At 42.4% G+C, this 26,470-nt stretch overlaps 14 non-coding genes across 14 annotated transcripts; all 14 read left to right on the top strand.

The window, feature by feature from the left end:
• The first annotated feature begins 626 nt into the window (after positions 1 to 626).
• LOC126178564 (small nucleolar RNA U3) lies at positions 627 to 833 on the top strand. The gene has a single exon (XR_007536453.1). It is a non-coding gene; the product is annotated as a small nucleolar RNA U3 (small nucleolar RNA).
• Positions 834 to 1,783: 950 nt separating this feature from the next.
• LOC126178639 (U5 spliceosomal RNA) lies at positions 1,784 to 1,902 on the top strand. Its single transcript, XR_007536524.1, has one exon. It is a non-coding gene; the product is annotated as a U5 spliceosomal RNA (small nuclear RNA).
• Positions 1,903 to 4,327: 2,425 nt separating this feature from the next.
• On the top strand, positions 4,328 to 4,534 carry LOC126178563 (small nucleolar RNA U3). Its single transcript, XR_007536452.1, has one exon. It is a non-coding gene; the product is annotated as a small nucleolar RNA U3 (small nucleolar RNA).
• A 947-nt stretch (positions 4,535 to 5,481) lies between these two features.
• LOC126178638 (U5 spliceosomal RNA) lies at positions 5,482 to 5,600 on the top strand. The gene has a single exon (XR_007536523.1). It is a non-coding gene; the product is annotated as a U5 spliceosomal RNA (small nuclear RNA).
• Positions 5,601 to 8,031: 2,431 nt separating this feature from the next.
• Positions 8,032 to 8,238, top strand: LOC126178562 (small nucleolar RNA U3). The gene has a single exon (XR_007536451.1). It is a non-coding gene; the product is annotated as a small nucleolar RNA U3 (small nucleolar RNA).
• A 947-nt stretch (positions 8,239 to 9,185) lies between these two features.
• LOC126178637 (U5 spliceosomal RNA) lies at positions 9,186 to 9,304 on the top strand. The gene has a single exon (XR_007536522.1). It is a non-coding gene; the product is annotated as a U5 spliceosomal RNA (small nuclear RNA).
• Positions 9,305 to 11,740: 2,436 nt separating this feature from the next.
• On the top strand, positions 11,741 to 11,947 carry LOC126178561 (small nucleolar RNA U3). Its single transcript, XR_007536450.1, has one exon. It is a non-coding gene; the product is annotated as a small nucleolar RNA U3 (small nucleolar RNA).
• A 947-nt stretch (positions 11,948 to 12,894) lies between these two features.
• On the top strand, positions 12,895 to 13,013 carry LOC126178646 (U5 spliceosomal RNA). Its single transcript, XR_007536531.1, has one exon. It is a non-coding gene; the product is annotated as a U5 spliceosomal RNA (small nuclear RNA).
• Positions 13,014 to 15,441: 2,428 nt separating this feature from the next.
• On the top strand, positions 15,442 to 15,648 carry LOC126178560 (small nucleolar RNA U3). The gene has a single exon (XR_007536449.1). It is a non-coding gene; the product is annotated as a small nucleolar RNA U3 (small nucleolar RNA).
• Positions 15,649 to 16,595: 947 nt separating this feature from the next.
• Positions 16,596 to 16,714, top strand: LOC126178645 (U5 spliceosomal RNA). The gene has a single exon (XR_007536530.1). It is a non-coding gene; the product is annotated as a U5 spliceosomal RNA (small nuclear RNA).
• A 2,433-nt stretch (positions 16,715 to 19,147) lies between these two features.
• On the top strand, positions 19,148 to 19,354 carry LOC126178559 (small nucleolar RNA U3). Its single transcript, XR_007536448.1, has one exon. It is a non-coding gene; the product is annotated as a small nucleolar RNA U3 (small nucleolar RNA).
• Positions 19,355 to 20,301: 947 nt separating this feature from the next.
• LOC126178644 (U5 spliceosomal RNA) lies at positions 20,302 to 20,420 on the top strand. Its single transcript, XR_007536529.1, has one exon. It is a non-coding gene; the product is annotated as a U5 spliceosomal RNA (small nuclear RNA).
• A 2,427-nt stretch (positions 20,421 to 22,847) lies between these two features.
• On the top strand, positions 22,848 to 23,054 carry LOC126178558 (small nucleolar RNA U3). Its single transcript, XR_007536447.1, has one exon. It is a non-coding gene; the product is annotated as a small nucleolar RNA U3 (small nucleolar RNA).
• A 947-nt stretch (positions 23,055 to 24,001) lies between these two features.
• LOC126178650 (U5 spliceosomal RNA) lies at positions 24,002 to 24,120 on the top strand. The gene has a single exon (XR_007536535.1). It is a non-coding gene; the product is annotated as a U5 spliceosomal RNA (small nuclear RNA).
• Positions 24,121 to 26,470: the final 2,350 nt, after the last annotated feature.

Here is a 26,470-nt window from a genome sequence, read left to right as displayed (position 1 = left end):
TTTCATAATTGCCATGTGAGGAAAAGCAATACTCGTGATAGGCGAAAAGAGATACAGAGAGAAACACATTTATTGCGAGTATTATATATCAGCAGCTCTTGGGCGGGTATCAAGCTAGACGCAAAGTGAAACGAAAGAGGAAGTATGCATGAAAGTGGCGATATATCGACAAGAGTTTGCACTGTTAGGGTGAGGTGAATAAACTAGTGCGGTGCGAAAATTTTCGAAGAGAGAGGCGGCTTTAAAGAAAGCACAAGAGTCGTATGAACGCCGTCTTGTGTGTTTGTCTTTCAGTGGCTATTTGGCATGTCTGCTTGCGCCATAGGATGCTACTGTATGTGCCCCAGGCCCCCATCTAGCGGCCGGAGGTGCAAGCGGTGTTTACATACAGTCTCGCGTGAGGCAATGGTCTCTCATTTCGGAAGACAAGAAGCACTGGTAGCGCACAAAATAGCTGAGTGAGATCATGGCGGCCAAGTAAGAGTAGAAGTAGGTTCTTTGCAGAATGTCCGAGCTTAAGAAATTCTTCGATAAGTAAATCGCGAAATGTGAAGAGTGTGTCGTATTCTCGTAGGGCGTGTTGACGGTCTCGTGGCATAAGTAGCGAGCGGTGATAGCTTGCTAGCAAGATCATACTTCACAGGATCATTTCTGTAGTATGTCTTCAACTCTCTCTAGTTCAAAGCTGGAGTAGACGTAACCACGATGATGAGTGGTAGCACTGTCCCTGAGCGTGAGGCTTGCGATCGAGATTCATCGCATCTTGGTTGTAATCGATGATCGTTCACCACATTCTGAGGGATGTGGGAAGGGAATAGCGCTTTCCGAGTGGTGGTTTTATTATATAGAATAGAAGCAAGCATAAGTCATACTTTTGGTATCGGGACCCGCGTCGTTGCAGCAATGTCGCTACAGGTTGTGGAAGGACTTTGATTGCGACATGTCATGAAAGCCTTGTGGGAGTTTCTCGAGTGGCACGGGGACGAGCCATTTGATTTGGCCTGCTCCAAGTGCTAGGCTTGGATGACAACGACGTACTTTTGAGTTACAAGAATGAGTGAGCAACACAAGAAGAGTGCAATTGATGACCATAAACGGCTGACACACAACACAGTCTTGATAATCAGCACTAATGCATGATGTACGGAACATTTAGGAGGAGCGCGTTTGGCTAGCAAACATGAATTGAGTGATTTGCAAGGCACTGTTATCTGCAAGAAGGAATGCATGGAATTCGCAAATGAATAAGACTGGTGGTTCAAATACTATCGACAGAAATTTTATTTCTGTTGTCAACTAGTATTAATTAGTTGTGTGGGAGCAGGGGGATATTTCCCTTGCACCATACTTCTACATACAGGTTGCGTCTGATGTGGCCTAGTTTTGCGTTCAAAGAACTATCTAGTTGCCTGTTTTTTCAGTGAACGAGTGTGGTGGGGAGGAGAGAGATTAGTGTTAGATGCAGAGCAGTGCGGGCAGTTAGTTGTGTGTCTGACGGTGGGTCGCCGAGAGGAATTAGGCGTGCTGCCATCTGTCGGCAGGTGAGGTAATGAAGCAGCTTGAATGGTGACAGAAATGATGAAAATAGTTATCTAAAGAGTAATATCGACGACATTTGGCAGACACGTATTTCAGCGCTGACAGTTAGTTTGGGGTGTGTGCTTGCATGGCACTGGAAGTCTGTTGACGGTAGAGAAGTAGACAAGACGGAAAGAATTTTCCGCGTTCTCGCGGAGAAGCAATAGAGAAGCAGCCATAAGTATTGAAGTGAGGGCTTTGATCGGCACTCTGGTTTCCCTTCAAAACGAATAAATCTTTCGCCTTTTACTAAAGATTTCCGTGGAGGGGAACATTAAATGAGTCTATAAGGTATTTTTCGTAGTGCTCGGCTATTGCTGAGCCATAATCACAAGTAAAACGTAATGTAATTAGCAAGAGGTAGGTTGTGTTGTGAGAATGAAGGGCGTGGAGTAGCGGATCACGTTGGATCAGGTAGATGCTTTTTTAATTTGAAAATGCAATTGGCCGTTTCGTAGTATAATGAAACAAGTACATTTGCCCTGAAATGGCTTGCAGTGTGTTAGGCGATTGTGTAAAGAGAGAGAGAGAGAGCGCTATTTATTGTCCTGGAAACTCTTGGTGAACCCTTTCCGCATCTCAGTTCTAGATGATTTGAGGGTGTTTACTTGCACTGCAGTTGCACAACAGCATATAAGCCGATATTTGGAAGTGAATGATGAATTGAGAGGCTTTGTAATAAATACTAGTATGTGATTAGTAGATTGTGTTTTGAAACCCAAAATTATTTTTACCGCACAAGTTTGTGATTTGTAGGTATGATGTGAGTGAGATTTGGGCTGTAGATGGTGGTTAGTTGGGCAGGATGAGCATTTCAATTGTTTTCAATAGAGTGGATATTAGTGGCACTGGCTTGTTGCCATAATGTGGCATTGGTTCTTTGTTCATAACAGTGTACTCAGTTTTGTAGAAGATTTAGGTGAGAAAGAGACAGTTGTTGAATATGACATAGATAGCTAGAGATGAATTGAGTAGCAATTTCCTGGTAGTTGTAGTTTGGGTATGATGTGTCTCAGTGAGAGATAAATCTTGAAATGGAAGGGTTGTTCCTAGCTACAGTCTTGGAAACTATGTATCTGCTGTTGACTCCAATGTTTTCAAGAGTACTTGTGTACAAAATTGGCCAGACTTTGCAGTTTCTTCTTCAGTAAATCAGTGGAAGGTGGTGCAGATAATGGTATAAATGTTCAGTGCCTCCTGTGAGTTGTTGATGCTGCTTGTCTTTTAAGTAAAATTGATAGGGGCTCTTGATTGACCCAGCCATAGACAGAGCTGGTGCATACTTGGCTTGAGAAGACTTTGGCCAGTAAATGATGAAATACCAACACATTGCTCACAACAAAGCTCCTTTCCCTGCATTCTAGTTTCCCTCGGGTATAGAGTGACATGATATTGGCAGATAATCACTTTGATCAGGCTGTTTGTTTTTTTTTAATGCTCTTTTACCAGAATCCATTCATAGTGATAACTGTGTTCTCTGGTGGAACACGATGAGAACATTGTGTGAAGTGCACAGAAGTAGCTATTTGAGTGTGTGTGAAAATGTGAGGTAACCACTGTTACTCCTAAATTTCTGTGGAATTAAGTTTTCTGTGTGTGTCTGAAAATCCAAGTGGTTCAAGTTGGTAGTTTATTTGTTGCAAGCGAAAAAAGCTTTTTAGTAAACTGAGGCACTAGCATTAGTTTCCTGTTCACTGTGACAAGGAAGCTAGTATAAAAAGTAGTTTGTGGTTTTGTTTGCAAAGAAGTGCTCATGGGATGTAAGCACTGCTTGAGATTATTCTGAGATGATTTTTTGAGGGGGGGGGGAGATTGCTAAACATCTAGCATTTTAGTAAGGAGCTTGTCGGAGTAGTCGTGAAATTGTTATTTTATGAGAAATTTCTTTATTCATAGCACATGGCCATCATAGTTGAAGCATAAAGATTGGCATGGTATGCGTAGGTCTGTAAAATGTCCTGACAGTGATGTTCACAGAGACTTGTTGTATACTTTGATTCTTCATCTGTTTAACAGTAGACATAAGAAATGTATTAGTGGAGCAAGTAGCTGTGAAATTACTGGCGTATGATTGATAGTATGGACGTGGCGCTGAGTGTAAGTGTTTGTTTAGCTGTGGGTGTTTTCATAATTGCCATGTGAGGAAAAGCAATACTCGTGATAGGCGAAAAGAGATACAGAGAGAAACACATTTATTGCGAGTATTATATATCAGCAGCTCTTGGGCGGGTATCAAGCTAGACGCAAAGTGAAACGAAAGAGGAAGTATGCATGAAAGTGGCGATATATCGACAAGAGTTTGCACTGTTAGGGTGAGGTGAATAAACTAGTGCGGTGCGAAAATTTTCGAAGAGAGAGGCGGCTTTAAAGAAAGCACAAGAGTCGTATGAACGCCGTCTTGTGTGTTTGTCTTTCAGTGGCTATTTGGCATGTCTGCTTGCGCCATAGGATGCTACTGTATGTGCCCCAGGCCCCCATCTAGCGGCCGGAGGTGCAAGCGGTGTTTACATACAGTCTCGCGTGAGGCAATGGTCTCTCATTTCGGAAGACAAGAAGCACTGGTAGCGCACAAAATAGCTGAGTGAGATCATGGCGGCCAAGTAAGAGTAGAAGTAGGTTCTTTGCAGAATGTCCGAGCTTAAGAAATTCTTCGATAAGTAAATCGCGAAATGTGAAGAGTGTGTCGTATTCTCGTAGGGCGTGTTGACGGTCTCGTGGCATAAGTAGCGAGCGGTGATAGCTTGCTAGCAAGATCATACTTCACAGGATCATTTCTGTAGTATGTCTTCAACTCTCTCTAGTTCAAAGCTGGAGTAGACGTAACCACGATGATGAGTGGTAGCACTGTCCCTGAGCGTGAGGCTTGCGATCGAGATTCATCGCATCTTGGTTGTAATCGATGATCGTTCACCACATTCTGAGGGATGTGGGAAGGGAATAGCGCTTTCCGAGTGGTGGTTTTATTATATAGAATAGAAGCAAGCATAAGTCATACTTTTGGTATCGGGACCCGCGTCGTTGCAGCAATGTCGCTACAGGTTGTGGAAGGACTTTGATTGCGACATGTCATGAAAGCCTTGTGGGAGTTTCTCGAGTGGCACGGGGACGAGCCATTTGATTTGGCCTGCTCCAAGTGCTAGGCTTGGATGACAACGACGTACTTTTGAGTTACAAGAATGAGTGAGCAACACAAGAAGAGTGCAATTGATGACCATAAACGGCTGACACACAACACAGTCTTGATAATCAGCACTAATGCATGATGTACGGAACATTTAGGAGGAGCGCGTTTGGCTAGCAAACATGAATTGAGTGATTTGCAAGGCACTGTTATCTGCAAGAAGGAATGCATGGAATTCGCAAATGAATAAGACTGGTTCAAATACTATCGACAGAAATTTTATTTCTGTTGTCAACTAGTATTAATTAGTTGTGTGGGAGCAGGGGGATATTTCCCTTGCACCATACATCTACATACAGGTTGCGTCTGATGTGGCCTAGTTTTGCGTTCAAAGAACTATCTAGTTGCCTGTTTTTTCAGTGAACGAGTGTGGTGGGGAGGAGAGAGATTAGTGTTAGATGCAGAGCAGTGCGGGCAGTTAGTTGTGTGTCTGACGGTGGGTCGCCGAGAGGAATTAGGCGTGCTGCCATCTGTCGGCAGGTGAGGTAATGAAGCAGCTTGAATGGTGACAGAAATGATGAAAATAGTTATCTAAAGAGTAATATCGACGACATTTGGCAGACACGTATTTCAGCGCTGACAGTTAGTTTGGGGTGTGTGCTTGCATGGCACTGGAAGTCTGTTGACGGTAGAGAAGTAGACAAGACGGAAAGAATTTTCCGCGTTCTCGCGGAGAAGCAATAGAGAAGCAGCCATAAGTATTGAAGTGAGGGCTTTGATCGGCACTCTGGTTTCCCTTCAAAACGAATAAATCTTTCGCCTTTTACTAAAGATTTCCGTGGAGGGGAACATTAAATGAGTCTATAAGGTATTTTTCGTAGTGCTCGGCTATTGCTGAGCCATAATCACAAGTAAAACGTAATGTAATTAGCAAGAGGTAGGTTGTGTTGTGAGAATGAAGGGCGTGGAGTAGCGGATCACGTTGGATCAGGTAGATGCTTTTTTAATTTGAAAATGCAATTGGCCGTTTCGTAGTATAATGAAACAAGTACATTTGCCCTGAAATGGCTTGCAGTGTGTTAGGCGATTGTGTAAAGAGAGAGAGAGAGAGCGCTATTTATTGTCCTGGAAACTCTTGGTGAACCCTTTCCGCATCTCAGTTCTAGATGATTTGAGGGTGTTTACTTGCACTGCAGTTGCACAACAGCATATAAGCCGATATTTGGAAGTGAATGATGAATTGAGAGGCTTTGTAATAAATACTAGTATGTGATTAGTAGATTGTGTTTTGAAACCCAAAATTATTTTTACCGCACAAGTTTGTGATTTGTAGGTATGATGTGAGTGAGATTTGGGCTGTAGATGGTGGTTAGTTGGGCAGGATGAGCATTTCAATTGTTTTCAATAGAGTGGATATTAGTGGCACTGGCTTGTTGCCATAATGTGGCATTGGTTCTTTGTTCATAACAGTGTACTCAGTTTTGTAGAAGATTTAGGTGAGAAAGAGACAGTTGTTGAATATGACATAGATAGCTAGAGATGAATTGAGTAGCAATTTCCTGGTAGTTGTAGTTTGGGTATGATGTGTCTCAGTGAGAGATAAATCTTGAAATGGAAGGGTTGTTCCTAGCTACAGTCTTGGAAACTATGTATCTGCTGTTGACTCCAATGTTTTCAAGATTACTTGTGTACAAAATTGGCCAGACTTTGCAGTTTCTTCTTCAGTAAATCAGTGGAAGGTGGTGCAGATAATGGTATAAATGTTCAGTGCCTCCTGTGAGTTGTTGATGCTGCTTGTCTTTTAAGTAAAATTGATAGGGGCTCTTGATTGACCCAGCCATAGACAGAGCTGGTGCATACTTGGCTTGAGAAGACTTTGGCCAGTAAATGATGAAATACCAACACATTGCTCACAACAAAGCTCCTTTCCCTGCATTCTAGTTTCCCTCGGGTATAGAGTGACATGATATTGGCAGATAATCACTTTGATCAGGCTGTTTGTTTTTTTTTAATGCTCTTTTACCAGAATCCATTCATAGTGATAACTGTGTTCTCTGGTGGAACACGATGAGAACATTGTGTGAAGTGCACAGAAGTAGCTATTTGAGTGTGTGTGAAAATGTGAGGTAACCACTGTTACTCCTAAATTTCTGTGGAATTAAGTTTTCTGTGTGTGTCTGAAAATCCAAGTGGTTCAAGTTGGTAGTTTATTTGTTGCAAGCGAAAAAAGCTTTTTAGTAAACTGAGGCACTAGCATTAGTTTCCTGTTCACTGTGACAAGGAAGCTAGTATAAAAAGTAGTTTGTGGTTTTGTTTGCAAAGAAGTGCTCATGGGATGTAAGCACTGCTTGAGATTATTCTGAGATGATTTTTTGAGGGGGGGGGGGGGGGGAGATTGCTAAACATCTAGCATTTTAGTAAGGAGCTTGTCGGAGTAGTCGTGAAATTGTTATTTTATGAGAAATTTCTTTATTCATAGCACATGGCCATCATAGTTGAAGCATAAAGATTGGCATGGTATGCGTAGGTCTGTAAAATGTCCTGACAGTGATGTTCACAGAGACTTGTTGTATACTTTGATTCTTCATCTGTTTAACAGTAGACATAAGAAATGTATTAGTGGAGCAAGTAGCTGTGAAATTACTGGCGTATGATTGATAGTATGGACGTGGCGCTGAGTGTAAGTGTTTGTTTAGCTGTGGGTGTTTTCATAATTGCCATGTGAGGAAAAGCAATACTCGTGATAGGCGAAAAGAGATACAGAGAGAAACACATTTATTGCGAGTATTATATATCAGCAGCTCTTGGGCGGGTATCAAGCTAGACGCAAAGTGAAACGAAAGAGGAAGTATGCATGAAAGTGGCGATATATCGACAAGAGTTTGCACTGTTAGGGTGAGGTGAATAAACTAGTGCGGTGCGAAAATTTTCGAAGAGAGAGGCGGCTTTAAAGAAAGCACAAGAGTCGTATGAACGCCGTCTTGTGTGTTTGTCTTTCAGTGGCTATTTGGCATGTCTGCTTGCGCCATAGGATGCTACTGTATGTGCCCCAGGCCCCCATCTAGCGGCCGGAGGTGCAAGCGGTGTTTACATACAGTCTCGCGTGAGGCAATGGTCTCTCATTTCGGAAGACAAGAAGCACTGGTAGCGCACAAAATAGCTGAGTGAGATCATGGCGGCCAAGTAAGAGTAGAAGTAGGTTCTTTGCAGAATGTCCGAGCTTAAGAAATTCTTCGATAAGTAAATCGCGAAATGTGAAGAGTGTGTCGTATTCTCGTAGGGCGTGTTGACGGTCTCGTGGCATAAGTAGCGAGCGGTGATAGCTTGCTAGCAAGATCATACTTCACAGGATCATTTCTGTAGTATGTCTTCAACTCTCTCTAGTTCAAAGCTGGAGTAGACGTAACCACGATGATGAGTGGTAGCACTGTCCCTGAGCGTGAGGCTTGCGATCGAGATTCATCGCATCTTGGTTGTAATCGATGATCGTTCACCACATTCTGAGGGATGTGGGAAGGGAATAGCGCTTTCCGAGTGGTGGTTTTATTATATAGAATAGAAGCAAGCATAAGTCATACTTTTGGTATCGGGACCCGCGTCGTTGCAGCAATGTCGCTACAGGTTGTGGAAGGACTTTGATTGCGACATGTCATGAAAGCCTTGTGGGAGTTTCTCGAGTGGCACGGGGACGAGCCATTTGATTTGGCCTGCTCCAAGTGCTAGGCTTGGATGACAACGACGTACTTTTGAGTTACAAGAATGAGTGAGCAACACAAGAAGAGTGCAATTGATGACCATAAACGGCTGACACACAACACAGTCTTGATAATCAGCACTAATGCATGATGTACGGAACATTTAGGAGGAGCGCGTTTGGCTAGCAAACATGAATTGAGTGATTTGCAAGGCACTGTTATCTGCAAGAAGGAATGCATGGAATTCGCAAATGAATAAGACTGGTTCAAATACTATCGACAGAAATTTTATTTCTGTTGTCAACTAGTATTAATTAGTTGTGTGGGAGCAGGGGGATATTTCCCTTGCACCATACATCTACATACAGGTTGCGTCTGATGTGGCCTAGTTTTGCGTTCAAAGAACTATCTAGTTGCCTGTTTTTTCAGTGAACGAGTGTGGTGGGGAGGAGAGAGATTAGTGTTAGATGCAGAGCAGTGCGGGCAGTTAGTTGTGTGTCTGACGGTGGGTCGCCGAGAGGAATTAGGCGTGCTGCCATCTGTCGGCAGGTGAGGTAATGAAGCAGCTTGAATGGTGACAGAAATGATGAAATTAGTTATCTAAAGAGTAATATCGACGACATTTGGCAGACACGTATTTCAGCGCTGACAGTTAGTTTGGGGTGTGTGCTTGCATGGCACTGGAAGTCTGTTGACGGTAGAGAAGTAGACAAGACGGAAAGAATTTTCCGCGTTCTCGCGGAGAAGCAATAGAGAAGCAGCCATAAGTATTGAAGTGAGGGCTTTGATCGGCACTCTGGTTTCCCTTCAAAACGAATAAATCTTTCGCCTTTTACTAAAGATTTCCGTGGAGGGGAACATTAAATGAGTCTATAAGGTATTTTTCGTAGTGCTCGGCTATTGCTGAGCCATAATCACAAGTAAAACGTAATGTAATTAGCAAGAGGTAGGTTGTGTTGTGAGAATGAAGGGCGTGGAGTAGCGGATCACGTTGGATCAGGTAGATGCTTTTTTAATTTGAAAATGCAATTGGCCGTTTCGTAGTATAATGAAACAAGTACATTTGCCCTGAAATGGCTTGCAGTGTGTTAGGCGATTGTGTAAAGAGAGAGAGAGAGAGAGAGAGCGCGCTATTTATTGTCCTGGAAACTCTTGGTGAACCCTTTCCGCATCTCAGTTCTAGATGATTTGAGGGTGTTTACTTGCACTGCAGTTGCACAACAGCATATAAGCCGATATTTGGAAGTGAATGATGAATTGAGAGGCTTTGTAATAAATACTAGTATGTGATTAGTAGATTGTGTTTTGAAACCCAAAATTATTTTTACCGCACAAGTTTGTGATTTGTAGGTATGATGTGAGTGAGATTTGGGCTGTAGATGGTGGTTAGTTGGGCAGGATGAGCATTTCAATTGTTTTCAATAGAGTGGATATTAGTGGCACTGGCTTGTTGCCATAATGTGGCATTGGTTCTTTGTTCATAACAGTGTACTCAGTTTTGTAGAAGATTTAGGTGAGAAAGAGACAGTTGTTGAATATGACATAGATAGCTAGAGATGAATTGAGTAGCAATTTCCTGGTAGTTGTAGTTTGGGTATGATGTGTCTCAGTGAGAGATAAATCTTGAAATGGAAGGGTTGTTCCTAGCTACAGTCTTGGAAACTATGTATCTGCTGTTGACTCCAATGTTTTCAAGATTACTTGTGTACAAAATTGGCCAGACTTTGCAGTTTCTTCTTCAGTAAATCAGTGGAAGGTGGTGCAGATAATGGTATAAATGTTCAGTGCCTCCTGTGAGTTGTTGATGCTGCTTGTCTTTTAAGTAAAATTGATAGGGGCTCTTGATTGACCCAGCCATAGACAGAGCTGGTGCATACTTGGCTTGAGAAGACTTTGGCCAGTAAATGATGAAATACCAACACATTGCTCACAACAAAGCTCCTTTCCCTGCATTCTAGTTTCCCTCGGGTATAGAGTGACATGATATTGGCAGATAATCACTTTGATCAGGCTGTTTGTTTTTTTTTTTTAATGCTCTTTTACCAGAATCCATTCATAGTGATAACTGTGTTCTCTGGTGGAACACGATGAGAACATTGTGTGAAGTGCACAGAAGTAGCTATTTGAGTGTGTGTGAAAATGTGAGGTAACCACTGTTACTCCTAAATTTCTGTGGAATTAAGTTTTCTGTGTGTGTCTGAAAATCCAAGTGGTTCAAGTTGGTAGTTTATTTGTTGCAAGCGAAAAAAGCTTTTTAGTAAACTGAGGCACTAGCATTAGTTTCCTGTTCACTGTGACAAGGAAGCTAGTATAAAAAGTAGTTTGTGGTTTTGTTTGCAAAGAAGTGCTCATGGGATGTAAGCACTGCTTGAGATTATTCTGAGATGATTTTTTGAGGGGGGGGGGAGATTGCTAAACATCTAGCATTTTAGTAAGGAGCTTGTCGGAGTAGTCGTGAAATTGTTATTTTATGAGAAATTTCTTTATTCATAGCACATGGCCATCATAGTTGAAGCATAAAGATTGGCATGGTATGCGTAGGTCTGTAAAATGTCCTGACAGTGATGTTCACAGAGACTTGTTGTATACTTTGATTCTTCATCTGTTTAACAGTAGACATAAGAAATGTATTAGTGGAGCAAGTAGCTGTGAAATTACTGGCGTATGATTGATAGTATGGACGTGGCGCTGAGTGTAAGTGTTTGTTTAGCTGTGGGTGTTTTCATAATTGCCATGTGAGGAAAAGCAATACTCGTGATAGGCGAAAAGAGATACAGAGAGAAACACATTTATTGCGAGTATTATATATCAGCAGCTCTTGGGCGGGTATCAAGCTAGACGCAAAGTGAAACGAAAGAGGAAGTATGCATGAAAGTGGCGATATATCGACAAGAGTTTGCACTGTTAGGGTGAGGTGAATAAACTAGTGCGGTGCGAAAATTTTCGAAGAGAGAGGCGGCTTTAAAGAAAGCACAAGAGTCGTATGAACGCCGTCTTGTGTGTTTGTCTTTCAGTGGCTATTTGGCATGTCTGCTTGCGCCATAGGATGCTACTGTATGTGCCCCAGGCCCCCATCTAGCGGCCGGAGGTGCAAGCGGTGTTTACATACAGTCTCGCGTGAGGCAATGGTCTCTCAATTCGGAAGACAAGAAGCACTGGTAGCGCACAAAATAGCTGAGTGAGATCATGGCGGCCAAGTAAGAGTAGAAGTAGGTTCTTTGCAGAATGTCCGAGCTTAAGAAATTCTTCGATAAGTAAATCGCGAAATGTGAAGAGTGTGTCGTATTCTCGTAGGGCGTGTTGACGGTCTCGTGGCATAAGTAGCGAGCGGTGATAGCTTGCTAGCAAGATCATACTTCACAGGATCATTTCTGTAGTATGTCTTCAACTCTCTCTAGTTCAAAGCTGGAGTAGACGTAACCACGATGATGAGTGGTAGCACTGTCCCTGAGCGTGAGGCTTGCGATCGAGATTCATCGCATCTTGGTTGTAATCGATGATCGTTCACCACATTCTGAGGGATGTGGGAAGGGAATAGCGCTTTCCGAGTGGTGGTTTTATTATATAGAATAGAGGCAAGCATAAGTCATACTTTTGGTATCGGGACCCGCGTCGTTGCAGCAATGTCGCTACAGGTTGTGGAAGGACTTTGATTGCGACATGTCATGAAAGCCTTGTGGGAGTTTCTCGAGTGGCACGGGGACGAGCCATTTGATTTGGCCTGCTCCAAGTGCTAGGCTTGGATGACAACGACGTACTTTTGAGTTACAAGAATGAGTGAGCAACACAAGAAGAGTGCAATTGATGACCATAAACGGCTGACACACAACACAGTCTTGATAATCAGCACTAATGCATGATGTACGGAACATTTAGGAGGAGCGCGTTTGGCTAGCAAACATGAATTGAGTGATTTGCAAGGCACTGTTATCTGCAAGAAGGAATGCATGGAATTCGCAAATGAATAAGACTGGTTCAAATACTATCGACAGAAATTTTATTTCTGTTGTCAACTAGTATTAATTAGTTGTGTGGGAGCAGGGGGATATTTCCCTTGCACCATACATCTACATACAGGTTGCGTCTGATGTGGCCTAGTTTTGCGTTCAAAGAACTATCTAGTTGCCTGTTTTTTCAGTGAACGAGTGTGGTGGGGAGGAGAGAGATTAGTGTTAGATGCAGAGCAGTGCGGGCAGTTAGTTGTGTGTCTGACGGTGGGTCGCCGAGAGGAATTAGGCGTGCTGCCATCTGTCGGCAGGTGAGGTAATGAAGCAGCTTGAATGGTGACAGAAATGATGAAAATAGTTATCTAAAGAGTAATATCGACGACATTTGGCAGACACGTATTTCAGCGCTGACAGTTAGTTTGGGGTGTGTGCTTGCATGGCACTGGAAGTCTGTTGACGGTAGAGAAGTAGACAAGACGGAAAGAATTTTCCGCGTTCTCGCGGAGAAGCAATAGAGAAGCAGCCATAAGTATTGAAGTGAGGGCTTTGATCGGCGCTCTGGTTTCCCTTCAAAACGAATAAATCTTTCGCCTTTTACTAAAGATTTCCGTGGAGGGGAACATTAAATGAGTCTATAAGGTATTTTTCGTAGTGCTCGGCTATTGCTGAGCCATAATCACAAGTAAAACGTAATGTAATTAGCAAGAGGTAGGTTGTGTTGTGAGAATGAAGGGCGTGGAGTAGCGGATCACGTTGGATCAGGTAGATGCTTTTTTAATTTGAAAATGCAATTGGCCGTTTCGTAGTATAATGAAACAAGTACATTTGCCCTGAAATGGCTTGCAGTGTGTTAGGCGATTGTGTAAAGAGAGAGAGAGAGCGCGCTATTTATTGTCCTGGAAACTCTTGGTGAACCCTTTCCGCATCTCAGTTCTAGATGATTTGAGGGTGTTTACTTGCACTGCAGTTGCACAACAGCATATAAGCCGATATTTGGAAGTGAATGATGAATTGAGAGGCTTTGTAATAAATACTAGTATGTGATTAGTAGATTGTGTTTTGAAACCCAAAATTATTTTTACCGCACAAGTTTGTGATTTGTAGGTATGATGTGAGTGAGATTTGGGCTGTAGATGGTGGTTAGTTGGGCAGGATGAGCATTTCAATTGTTTTCAATAGAGTGGATATTAGTGGCACTGGCTTGTTGCCATAATGTGGCATTGGTTCTTTGTTCATAAGTGTACTCAGTTTTGTAGAAGATTTAGGTGAGAAAGAGACAGTTGTTGAATATGACATAGATAGCTAGAGATGAATTGAGTAGCAATTTCCTGGTAGTTGTAGTTTGGGTATGATGTGTCTCAGTGAGAGATAAATCTTGAAATGGAAGGGTTGTTCCTAGCTACAGTCTTGGAAACTATGTATCTGCTGTTGACTCCAATGTTTTCAAGATTACTTGTGTACAAAATTGGCCAGACTTTGCAGTTTCTTCTTCAGTAAATCAGTGGAAGGTGGTGCAGATAATGGTATAAATGTTCAGTGCCTCCTGTGAGTTGTTGATGCTGCTTGTCTTTTAAGTAAAATTGATAGGGGCTCTTGATTGACCCAGCCATAGACAGAGCTGGTGCATACTTGGCTTGAGAAGACTTTGGCCAGTAAATGATGAAATACCAACACATTGCTCACAACAAAGCTCCTTTCCCTGCATTCTAGTTTCCCTCGGGTATAGAGTGACATGATATTGGCAGATAATCACTTTGATCAGGCTGTTTGTTTTTTTTTTTTAATGCTCTTTTACCAGAATCCATTCATAGTGATAACTGTGTTCTCTGGTGGAACACGATGAGAACATTGTGTGAAGTGCACAGAAGTAGCTATTTGAGTGTGTGTGAAAATGTGAGGTAACCACTGTTACTCCTAAATTTCTGTGGAATTAAGTTTTCTGTGTGTGTCTGAAAATCCAAGTGGTTCAAGTTGGTAGTTTATTTGTTGCAAGCGAAAAAAGCTTTTTAGTAAACTGAGGCACTAGCATTAGTTTCCTGTTCACTGTGACAAGGAAGCTAGTATAAAAAGTAGTTTGTGGTTTTGTTTGCAAAGAAGTGCTCATGGGATGTAAGCACTGCTTGAGATTATTCTGAGATGATTTTTTGAGGGGGGGGGGGGAGATTGCTAAACATCTAGCATTTTAGTAAGGAGCTTGTCGGAGTAGTCGTAAAATTGTTATTTTATGAGAAATTTCTTTATTCATAGCACATGGCCATCATAGTTGAAGCATAAAGATTGGCATGGTATGCGTAGGTCTGTAAAATGTCCTGACAGTGATGTTCACAGAGACTTGTTGTATACTTTGATTCTTCATCTGTTTAACAGTAGACATAAGAAATGTATTAGTGGAGCAAGTAGCTGTGAAATTACTGGCGTATGATTGATAGTACGGACGTGGCGCTGAGTGTAAGTGTTTGTTTAGCTGTGGGTGTTTTCATAATTGCCATGTGAGGAAAAGCAATACTCGTGATAGGCGAAAAGAGATACAGAGAGAAACACATTTATTGCGAGTATTATATATCAGCAGCTCTTGGGCGGGTATCAAGCTAGACGCAAAGTGAAACGAAAGAGGAAGTATGCATGAAAGTGGCGATATATCGACAAGAGTTTGCACTGTTAGGGTGAGGTGAATAAACTAGTGCGGTGCGAAAATTTTCGAAGAGAGAGGCGGCTTTAAAGAAAGCACAAGAGTCGTATGAACGCCGTCTTGTGTGTTTGTCTTTCAGTGGCTATTTGGCATGTCTGCTTGCGCCATAGGATGCTACTGTATGTGCCCCAGGCCCCCATCTAGCGGCCGGAGGTGCAAGCGGTGTTTACATACAGTCTCGCGTGAGGCAATGGTCTCTCAATTCGGAAGACAAGAAGCACTGGTAGCGCACAAAATAGCTGAGTGAGATCATGGCGGCCAAGTAAGAGTAGAAGTAGGTTCTTTGCAGAATGTCCGAGCTTAAGAAATTCTTCGATAAGTAAATCGCGAAATGTGAAGAGTGTGTCGTATTCTCGTAGGGCGTGTTGACGGTCTCGTGGCATAAGTAGCGAGCGGTGATAGCTTGCTAGCAAGATCATACTTCACAGGATCATTTCTGTAGTATGTCTTCAACTCTCTCTAGTTCAAAGCTGGAGTAGACGTAACCACGATGATGAGTGGTAGCACTGTCCCTGAGCGTGAGGCTTGCGATCGAGATTCATCGCATCTTGGTTGTAATCGATGATCGTTCACCACATTCTGAGGGATGTGGGAAGGGAATAGCGCTTTCCGAGTGGTGGTTTTATTATATAGAATAGAGGCAAGCATAAGTCATACTTTTGGTATCGGGACCCGCGTCGTTGCAGCAATGTCGCTACAGGTTGTGGAAGGACTTTGATTGCGACATGTCATGAAAGCCTTGTGGGAGTTTCTCGAGTGGCACGGGGACGAGCCATTTGATTTGGCCTGCTCCAAGTGCTAGGCTTGGATGACAACGACGTACTTTTGAGTTACAAGAATGAGTGAGCAACACAAGAAGAGTGCAATTGATGACCATAAACGGCTGACACACAACACAGTCTTGATAATCAGCACTAATGCATGATGTACGGAACATTTAGGAGGAGCGCGTTTGGCTAGCAAACATGAATTGAGTGATTTGCAAGGCACTGTTATCTGCAAGAAGGAATGCATGGAATTCGCAAATGAATAAGACTGGTTCAAATACTATCGACAGAAATTTTATTTCTGTTGTCAACTAGTATTAATTAGTTGTGTGGGAGCAGGGGGATATTTCCCTTGCACCATACATCTACATACAGGTTGCGTCTGATGTGGCCTAGTTTTGCGTTCAAAGAACTATCTAGTTGCCTGTTTTTTCAGTGAACGAGTGTGGTGGGGAGGAGAGAGATTAGTGTTAGATGCAGAGCAGTGCGGGCAGTTAGTTGTGTGTCTGACGGTGGGTCGCCGAGAGGAATTAGGCGTGCTGCCATCTGTCGGCAGGTGAGGTAATGAAGCAGCTTGAATGGTGACAGAAATGATGAAAATAGTTATCTAAAGAGTAATATCGACGACATTTGGCAGACACGTATTTCAGCGCTGACAGTTAGTTTGGGGTGTGTGCTTGCATGGCACTGGAAGTCTGTTGACGGTAGAGAAGTAGACAAGACGGAAAGAATTTTCCGCGTTCTCGCGGAGAAGCAATAGAGAAGCAGCCATAAGTATTGAAGTGAGGGCTTTGATCGGCGCTCTGGTTTCCCTTCAAAACGAATAAATCTTTCGCCTTTTACTAAAGATTTCCGTGGAGGGGAACATTAAATGAGTCTATAAGGTATTTTTCGTAGTGCTCGGCTATTGCTGAGCCATAATCACAAGTAAAACGTAATGTAATTAGCAAGAGGTAGGTTGTGTTGTGAGAATGAAGGGCGTGGAGTAGCGGATCACGTTGGATCAGGTAGATGCTTTTTTAATTTGAAAATGCAATTGGCCGTTTCGTAGTATAATGAAACAAGTACATTTGCCCTGAAATGGCTTGCAGTGTGTTAGGCGATTGTGTAAAGAGAGAGAGAGAGAGAGCGCTATTTATTGTCCTGGAAACTCTTGGTGAACCCTTTCCGCATCTCAGTTCTAGATGATTTGAGGGTGTTTACTTGCACTGCAGTTGCACAACAGCATATAAGCCGATATTTGGAAGTGAATGATGAATTGAGAGGCTTTGTAATAAATACTAGTATGTGATTAGTAGATTGTGTTTTGAAACCCAAAATTATTTTTACCGCACAAGTTTGTGATTTGTAGGTATGATGTGAGTGAGATTTGGGCTGTAGATGGTGGTTAGTTGGGCAGGATGAGCATTTCAATTGTTTTCAATAGAGTGGATATTAGTGGCACTGGCTTGTTGCCATAATGTGGCATTGGTTCTTTGTTCATAACAGTGTACTCAGTTTTGTAGAAGATTTAGGTGAGAAAGAGACAGTTGTTGAATATGACATAGATAGCTAGAGATGAATTGAGTAGCAATTTCCTGGTAGTTGTAGTTTGGGTATGATGTGTCTCAGTGAGAGATAAATCTTGAAATGGAAGGGTTGTTCCTAGCTACAGTCTTGGAAACTATGTATCTGCTGTTGACTCCAATGTTTTCAAGATTACTTGTGTACAAAATTGGCCAGACTTTGCAGTTTCTTCTTCAGTAAATCAGTGGAAGGTGGTGCAGATAATGGTATAAATGTTCAGTGCCTCCTGTGAGTTGTTGATGCTGCTTGTCTTTTAAGTAAAATTGATAGGGGCTCTTGATTGACCCAGCCATAGACAGAGCTGGTGCATACTTGGCTTGAGAAGACTTTGGCCAGTAAATGATGAAATACCAACACATTGCTCACAACAAAGCTCCTTTCCCTGCATTCTAGTTTCCCTCGGGTATAGAGTGACATGATATTGGCAGATAATCACTTTGATCAGGCTGTTTGTTTTTTTTTTTTTAATGCTCTTTTACCAGAATCCATTCATAGTGATAACTGTGTTCTCTGGTGGAACACGATGAGAACATTGTGTGAAGTGCACAGAAGTAGCTATTTGAGTGTGTGTGAAAATGTGAGGTAACCACTGTTACTCCTAAATTTCTGTGGAATTAAGTTTTCTGTGTGTGTCTGAAAATCCAAGTGGTTCAAGTTGGTAGTTTATTTGTTGCAAGCGAAAAAAGCTTTTTAGTAAACTGAGGCACTAGCATTAGTTTCCTGTTCACTGTGACAAGGAAGCTAGTATAAAAAGTAGTTTGTGGTTTTGTTTGCAAAGAAGTGCTCATGGGATGTAAGCACTGCTTGAGATTATTCTGAGATGATTTTTTGAGGGGGGGGGGGGAGATTGCTAAACATCTAGCATTTTAGTAAGGAGCTTGTCGGAGTAGTCGTAAAATTGTTATTTTATGAGAAATTTCTTTATTCATAGCACATGGCCATCATAGTTGAAGCATAAAGATTGGCATGGTATGCGTAGGTCTGTAAAATGTCCTGACAGTGATGTTCACAGAGACTTGTTGTATACTTTGATTCTTCATCTGTTTAACAGTAGACATAAGAAATGTATTAGTGGAGCAAGTAGCTGTGAAATTACTGGCGTATGATTGATAGTATGGACGTGGCGCTGAGTGTAAGTGTTTGTTTAGCTGTGGGTGTTTTCATAATTGCCATGTGAGGAAAAGCAATACTCGTGATAGGCGAAAAGAGATACAGAGAGAAACACATTTATTGCGAGTATTATATATCAGCAGCTCTTGGGCGGGTATCAAGCTAGACGCAAAGTGAAACGAAAGAGGAAGTATGCATGAAAGTGGCGATATATCGACAAGAGTTTGCACTGTTAGGGTGAGGTGAATAAACTAGTGCGGTGCGAAAATTTTCGAAGAGAGAGGCGGCTTTAAAGAAAGCACAAGAGTCGTATGAACGCCGTCTTGTGTGTTTGTCTTTCAGTGGCTATTTGGCATGTCTGCTTGCGCCATAGGATGCTACTGTATGTGCCCCAGGCCCCCATCTAGCGGCCGGAGGTGCAAGCGGTGTTTACATACAGTCTCGCGTGAGGCAATGGTCTCTCAATTCGGAAGACAAGAAGCACTGGTAGCGCACAAAATAGCTGAGTGAGATCATGGCGGCCAAGTAAGAGTAGAAGTAGGTTCTTTGCAGAATGTCCGAGCTTAAGAAATTCTTCGATAAGTAAATCGCGAAATGTGAAGAGTGTGTCGTATTCTCGTAGGGCGTGTTGACGGTCTCGTGGCATAAGTAGCGAGCGGTGATAGCTTGCTAGCAAGATCATACTTCACAGGATCATTTCTGTAGTATGTCTTCAACTCTCTCTAGTTCAAAGCTGGAGTAGACGTAACCACGATGATGAGTGGTAGCACTGTCCCTGAGCGTGAGGCTTGCGATCGAGATTCATCGCATCTTGGTTGTAATCGATGATCGTTCACCACATTCTGAGGGATGTGGGAAGGGAATAGCGCTTTCCGAGTGGTGGTTTTATTATATAGAATAGAGGCAAGCATAAGTCATACTTTTGGTATCGGGACCCGCGTCGTTGCAGCAATGTCGCTACAGGTTGTGGAAGGACTTTGATTGCGACATGTCATGAAAGCCTTGTGGGAGTTTCTCGAGTGGCACGGGGACGAGCCATTTGATTTGGCCTGCTCCAAGTGCTAGGCTTGGATGACAACGACGTACTTTTGAGTTACAAGAATGAGTGAGCAACACAAGAAGAGTGCAATTGATGACCATAAACGGCTGACACACAACACAGTCTTGATAATCAGCACTAATGCATGATGTACGGAACATTTAGGAGGAGCGCGTTTGGCTAGCAAACATGAATTGAGTGATTTGCAAGGCACTGTTATCTGCAAGAAGGAATGCATGGAATTCGCAAATGAATAAGACTGGTTCAAATACTATCGACAGAAATTTTATTTCTGTTGTCAACTAGTATTAATTAGTTGTGTGGGAGCAGGGGGATATTTCCCTTGCACCATACATCTACATACAGGTTGCGTCTGATGTGGCCTAGTTTTGCGTTCAAAGAACTATCTAGTTGCCTGTTTTTTCAGTGAACGAGTGTGGTGGGGAGGAGAGAGATTAGTGTTAGATGCAGAGCAGTGCGGGCAGTTAGTTGTGTGTCTGACGGTGGGTCGCCGAGAGGAATTAGGCGTGCTGCCATCTGTCGGCAGGTGAGGTAATGAAGCAGCTTGAATGGTGACAGAAATGATGAAAATAGTTATCTAAAGAGTAATATCGACGACATTTGGCAGACACGTATTTCAGCGCTGACAGTTAGTTTGGGGTGTGTGCTTGCATGGCACTGGAAGTCTGTTGACGGTAGAGAAGTAGACAAGACGGAAAGAATTTTCCGCGTTCTCGCGGAGAAGCAATAGAGAAGCAGCCATAAGTATTGAAGTGAGGGCTTTGATCGGCGCTCTGGTTTCCCTTCAAAACGAATAAATCTTTCGCCTTTTACTAAAGATTTCCGTGGAGGGGAACATTAAATGAGTCTATAAGGTATTTTTCGTAGTGCTCGGCTATTGCTGAGCCATAATCACAAGTAAAACGTAATGTAATTAGCAAGAGGTAGGTTGTGTTGTGAGAATGAAGGGCGTGGAGTAGCGGATCACGTTGGATCAGGTAGATGCTTTTTTAATTTGAAAATGCAATTGGCCGTTTCGTAGTATAATGAAACAAGTACATTTGCCCTGAAATGGCTTGCAGTGTGTTAGGCGATTGTGTAAAGAGAGAGAGAGAGAGCGCTATTTATTGTCCTGGAAACTCTTGGTGAACCCTTTCCGCATCTCAGTTCTAGATGATTTGAGGGTGTTTACTTGCACTGCAGTTGCACAACAGCATATAAGCCGATATTTGGAAGTGAATGATGAATTGAGAGGCTTTGTAATAAATACTAGTATGTGATTAGTAGATTGTGTTTTGAAACCCAAAATTATTTTTACCGCACAAGTTTGTGATTTGTAGGTATGATGTGAGTGAGATTTGGGCTGTAGATGGTGGTTAGTTGGGCAGGATGAGCATTTCAATTGTTTTCAATAGAGTGGATATTAGTGGCACTGGCTTGTTGCCATAATGTGGCATTGGTTCTTTGTTCATAACAGTGTACTCAGTTTTGTAGAAGATTTAGGTGAGAAAGAGACAGTTGTTGAATATGACATAGATAGCTAGAGATGAATTGAGTAGCAATTTCCTGGTAGTTGTAGTTTGGGTATGATGTGTCTCAGTGAGAGATAAATCTTGAAATGGAAGGGTTGTTCCTAGCTACAGTCTTGGAAACTATGTATCTGCTGTTGACTCCAATGTTTTCAAGATTACTTGTGTACAAAATTGGCCAGACTTTGCAGTTTCTTCTTCAGTAAATCAGTGGAAGGTGGTGCAGATAATGGTATAAATGTTCAGTGCCTCCTGTGAGTTGTTGATGCTGCTTGTCTTTTAAGTAAAATTGATAGGGGCTCTTGATTGACCCAGCCATAGACAGAGCTGGTGCATACTTGGCTTGAGAAGACTTTGGCCAGTAAATGATGAAATACCAACACATTGCTCACAACAAAGCTCCTTTCCCTGCATTCTAGTTTCCCTCGGGTATAGAGTGACATGATATTGGCAGATAATCACTTTGATCAGGCTGTTTGTTTTTTTTTAATGCTCTTTTACCAGAATCCATTCATAGTGATAACTGTGTTCTCTGGTGGAACACGATGAGAACATTGTGTGAAGTGCACAGAAGTAGCTATTTGAGTGTGTGTGAAAATGTGAGGTAACCACTGTTACTCCTAAATTTCTGTGGAATTAAGTTTTCTGTGTGTGTCTGAAAATCCAAGTGGTTCAAGTTGGTAGTTTATTTGTTGCAAGCGAAAAAAGCTTTTTAGTAAACTGAGGCACTAGCATTAGTTTCCTGTTCACTGTGACAAGGAAGCTAGTATAAAAAGTAGTTTGTGGTTTTGTTTGCAAAGAAGTGCTCATGGGATGTAAGCACTGCTTGAGATTATTCTGAGATGATTTTTTGAGGGGGGGGGGGGAGATTGCTAAACATCTAGCATTTTAGTAAGGAGCTTGTCGGAGTAGTCGTGAAATTGTTATTTTATGAGAAATTTCTTTATTCATAGCACATGGCCATCATAGTTGAAGCATAAAGATTGGCATGGTATGCGTAGGTCTGTAAAATGTCCTGACAGTGATGTTCACAGAGACTTGTTGTATACTTTGATTCTTCATCTGTTTAACAGTAGACATAAGAAATGTATTAGTGGAGCAAGTAGCTGTGAAATTACTGGCGTATGATTGATAGTATGGACGTGGCGCTGAGTGTAAGTGTTTGTTTAGCTGTGGGTGTTTTCATAATTGCCATGTGAGGAAAAGCAATACTCGTGATAGGCGAAAAGAGATACAGAGAGAAACACATTTATTGCGAGTATTATATATCAGCAGCTCTTGGGCGGGTATCAAGCTAGACGCAAAGTGAAACGAAAGAGGAAGTATGCATGAAAGTGGCGATATATCGACAAGAGTTTGCACTGTTAGGGTGAGGTGAATAAACTAGTGCGGTGCGAAAATTTTCGAAGAGAGAGGCGGCTTTAAAGAAAGCACAAGAGTCGTATGAACGCCGTCTTGTGTGTTTGTCTTTCAGTGGCTATTTGGCATGTCTGCTTGCGCCATAGGATGCTACTGTATGTGCCCCAGGCCCCCATCTAGCGGCCGGAGGTGCAAGCGGTGTTTACATACAGTCTCGCGTGAGGCAATGGTCTCTCATTTCGGAAGACAAGAAGCACTGGTAGCGCACAAAATAGCTGAGTGAGATCATGGCGGCCAAGTAAGAGTAGAAGTAGGTTCTTTGCAGAATGTCCGAGCTTAAGAAATTCTTCGATAAGTAAATCGCGAAATGTGAAGAGTGTGTCGTATTCTCGTAGGGCGTGTTGACGGTCTCGTGGCATAAGTAGCGAGCGGTGATAGCTTGCTAGCAAGATCATACTTCACAGGATCATTTCTGTAGTATGTCTTCAACTCTCTCTAGTTCAAAGCTGGAGTAGACGTAACCACGATGATGAGTGGTAGCACTGTCCCTGAGCGTGAGGCTTGCGATCGAGATTCATCGCATCTTGGTTGTAATCGATGATCGTTCACCACATTCTGAGGGATGTGGGAAGGGAATAGCGCTTTCCGAGTGGTGGTTTTATTATATAGAATAGAAGCAAGCATAAGTCATACTTTTGGTATCGGGACCCGCGTCGTTGCAGCAATGTCGCTACAGGTTGTGGAAGGACTTTGATTGCGACATGTCATGAAAGCCTTGTGGGAGTTTCTCGAGTGGCACGGGGACGAGCCATTTGATTTGGCCTGCTCCAAGTGCTAGGCTTGGATGACAACGACGTACTTTTGAGTTACAAGAATGAGTGAGCAACACAAGAAGAGTGCAATTGATGACCATAAACGGCTGACACACAACACAGTCTTGATAATCAGCACTAATGCATGATGTACGGAACATTTAGGAGGAGCGCGTTTGGCTAGCAAACATGAATTGAGTGATTTGCAAGGCACTGTTATCTGCAAGAAGGAATGCATGGAATTCGCAAATGAATAAGACTGGTTCAAATACTATCGACAGAAATTTTATTTCTGTTGTCAACTAGTATTAATTAGTTGTGTGGGAGCAGGGGGATATTTCCCTTGCACCATACATCTACATACAGGTTGCGTCTGATGTGGCCTAGTTTTGCGTTCAAAGAACTATCTAGTTGCCTGTTTTTTCAGTGAACGAGTGTGGTGGGGAGGAGAGAGATTAGTGTTAGATGCAGAGCAGTGCGGGCAGTTAGTTGTGTGTCTGACGGTGGGTCGCCGAGAGGAATTAGGCGTGCTGCCATCTGTCGGCAGGTGAGGTAATGAAGCAGCTTGAATGGTGACAGAAATGATGAAAATAGTTATCTAAAGAGTAATATCGACGACATTTGGCAGACACGTATTTCAGCGCTGACAGTTAGTTTGGGGTGTGTGCTTGCATGGCACTGGAAGTCTGTTGACGGTAGAGAAGTAGACAAGACGGAAAGAATTTTCCGCGTTCTCGCGGAGAAGCAATAGAGAAGCAGCCATAAGTATTGAAGTGAGGGCTTTGATCGGCACTCTGGTTTCCCTTCAAAACGAATAAATCTTTCGCCTTTTACTAAAGATTTCCGTGGAGGGGAACATTAAATGAGTCTATAAGGTATTTTTCGTAGTGCTCGACTATTGCTGAGCCATAATCACAAGTAAAACGTAATGTAATTAGCAAGAGGTAGGTTGTGTTGTGAGAATGAAGGGCGTGGAGTAGCGGATCACGTTGGATCAGGTAGATGCTTTTTTAATTTGAAAATGCAATTGGCCGTTTCGTAGTATAATGAAACAAGTACATTTGCCCTGAAATGGCTTGCAGTGTGTTAGGCGATTGTGTAAAGAGAGAGAGAGAGAGCGCTATTTATTGTCCTGGAAACTCTTGGTGAACCCTTTCCGCATCTCAGTTCTAGATGATTTGAGGGTGTTTACTTGCACTGCAGTTGCACAACAGCATATAAGCCGATATTTGGAAGTGAATGATGAATTGAGAGGCTTTGTAATAAATACTAGTATGTGATTAGTAGATTGTGTTTTGAAACCCAAAATTATTTTTACCGCACAAGTTTGTGATTTGTAGGTATGATGTGAGTGAGATTTGGGCTGTAGATGGTGGTTAGTTGGGCAGGATGAGCATTTCAATTGTTTTCAATAGAGTGGATATTAGTGGCACTGGCTTGTTGCCATAATGTGGCATTGGTTCTTTGTTCATAACAGTGTACTCAGTTTTGTAGAAGATTTAGGTGAGAAAGAGACAGTTGTTGAATATGACATAGATAGCTAGAGATGAATTGAGTAGCAATTTCCTGGTAGTTGTAGTTTGGGTATGATGTGTCTCAGTGAGAGATAAATCTTGAAATGGAAGGGTTGTTCCTAGCTACAGTCTTGGAAACTATGTATCTGCTGTTGACTCCAATGTTTTCAAGATTACTTGTGTACAAAATTGGCCAGACTTTGCAGTTTCTTCTTCAGTAAATCAGTGGAAGGTGGTGCAGATAATGGTATAAATGTTCAGTGCCTCCTGTGAGTTGTTGATGCTGCTTGTCTTTTAAGTAAAATTGATAGGGGCTCTTGATTGACCCAGCCATAGACAGAGCTGGTGCATACTTGGCTTGAGAAGACTTTGGCCAGTAAATGATGAAATACCAACACATTGCTCACAACAAAGCTCCTTTCCCTGCATTCTAGTTTCCCTCGGGTATAGAGTGACATGATATTGGCAGATAATCACTTTGATCAGGCTGTTTGTTTTTTTTTTAATGCTCTTTTACCAGAATCCATTCATAGTGATAACTGTGTTCTCTGGTGGAACACGATGAGAACATTGTGTGAAGTGCACAGAAGTAGCTATTTGAGTGTGTGTGAAAATGTGAGGTAACCACTGTTACTCCTAAATTTCTGTGGAATTAAGTTTTCTGTGTGTGTCTGAAAATCCAAGTGGTTCAAGTTGGTAGTTTATTTGTTGCAAGCGAAAAAAGCTTTTTAGTAAACTGAGGCACTAGCATTAGTTTCCTGTTCACTGTGACAAGGAAGCTAGTATAAAAAGTAGTTTGTGGTTTTGTTTGCAAAGAAGTGCTCATGGGATGTAAGCACTGCTTGAGATTATTCTGAGATGATTTTTTGAGGGGAGGGGGGGGGGGGGGGAGATTGCTAAACATCTAGCATTTTAGTAAGGAGCTTGTCGGAGTAGTCGTAAAATTGTTATTTTATGAGAAATTTCTTTATTCATAGCACATGGCCATCATAGTTGAAGCATAAAGATTGGCATGGTATGCGTAGGTCTGTAAAATGTCCTGACAGTGATGTTCACAGAGACTTGTTGTATACTTTGATTCTTCATCTGTTTAACAGTAGACATAAGAAATGTATTAGTGGAGCAAGTAGCTGTGAAATTACTGGCGTATGATTGATAGTATGGACGTGGCGCTGAGTGTAAGTGTTTGTTTAGCTGTGGGTGTTTTCATAATTGCCATGTGAGGAAAAGCAATACTCGTGATAGGCGAAAAGAGATACAGAGAGAAACACATTTATTGCGAGTATTATATATCAGCAGCTCTTGGGCGGGTATCAAGCTAGACGCAAAGTGAAACGAAAGAGGAAGTATGCATGAAAGTGGCGATATATCGACAAGAGTTTGCACTGTTAGGGTGAGGTGAATAAACTAGTGCGGTGCGAAAATTTTCGAAGAGAGAGGCGGCTTTAAAGAAAGCACAAGAGTCGTATGAACGCCGTCTTGTGTGTTTGTCTTTCAGTGGCTATTTGGCATGTCTGCTTGCGCCATAGGATGCTACTGTATGTGCCCCAGGCCCCCATCTAGCGGCCGGAGGTGCAAGCGGTGTTTACATACAGTCTCGCGTGAGGCAATGGTCTCTCATTTCGGAAGACAAGAAGCACTGGTAGCGCACAAAATAGCTGAGTGAGATCATGGCGGCCAAGTAAGAGTAGAAGTAGGTTCTTTGCAGAATGTCCGAGCTTAAGAAATTCTTCGATAAGTAAAT

This window comes from Schistocerca cancellata, chromosome 3 (genome assembly GCF_023864275.1).
Source record: "Schistocerca cancellata isolate TAMUIC-IGC-003103 chromosome 3, iqSchCanc2.1, whole genome shotgun sequence".
NCBI lineage: Eukaryota > Metazoa > Arthropoda > Insecta > Orthoptera > Acrididae > Schistocerca > Schistocerca cancellata.
Note: the sequence above shows the minus strand (reverse complement) of the source record. Positions and strands in the feature narration are given on the sequence as shown.